The sequence below is a fragment of the Arachis duranensis genome, chromosome 4, assembly GCF_000817695.3.
Source record: "Arachis duranensis cultivar V14167 chromosome 4, aradu.V14167.gnm2.J7QH, whole genome shotgun sequence".
Lineage (NCBI taxonomy): Eukaryota > Viridiplantae > Streptophyta > Magnoliopsida > Fabales > Fabaceae > Arachis > Arachis duranensis.
In genome coordinates, this window is record NC_029775.3 from 79,413,496 (window position 1) to 79,414,015 (window position 520).

Genomic DNA, 520 nt, shown 5'->3' on the forward strand with positions numbered 1-520 from the left:
AGTAGAAGAAGAAGAAATGAAGGAGATGGAGATGGCTTTGTGGTTCGGCCAAAGGGGGAGAAGTAGTGTTTAGGTTGTGTGAAAATGAAGGAGTGAATATGGATTTATATAGGAGGTTCGGCTATGGGAGGGTGGGTTTGGGTGGGAAAGTGGTTTGAATTTGAATGGTGAGTTGTGAAGAGAAAGATGGGATTTGTTAGGTGAAGGGTTTTAGGGAAGAGGTGTTGAGGTGATTGGTGAATGGTGAAGAAGAGAGAGAGTGGTGGGGTAGGTGGGGATCCTGTGGGGTCCACAGATCCTAAGGTGTCAAGGAAAAGTCATCCCTGCACCAAGTGGCGAGCAAAATTGCTCTTCATGCCAATTCTGGCGTTAAACGCCAGGCTGATGCCTATTTCTGGCGTTTAACGCCAACTTCTTGCCCTTTCCTGGCGTTTAACGCCAGTCTGGTGCCCTTTTCTGGCGTTAAACGCCCAGAATGGTGCCAGACTGGGCGTTAAACGCCCAACTGCTAGGCTTACTG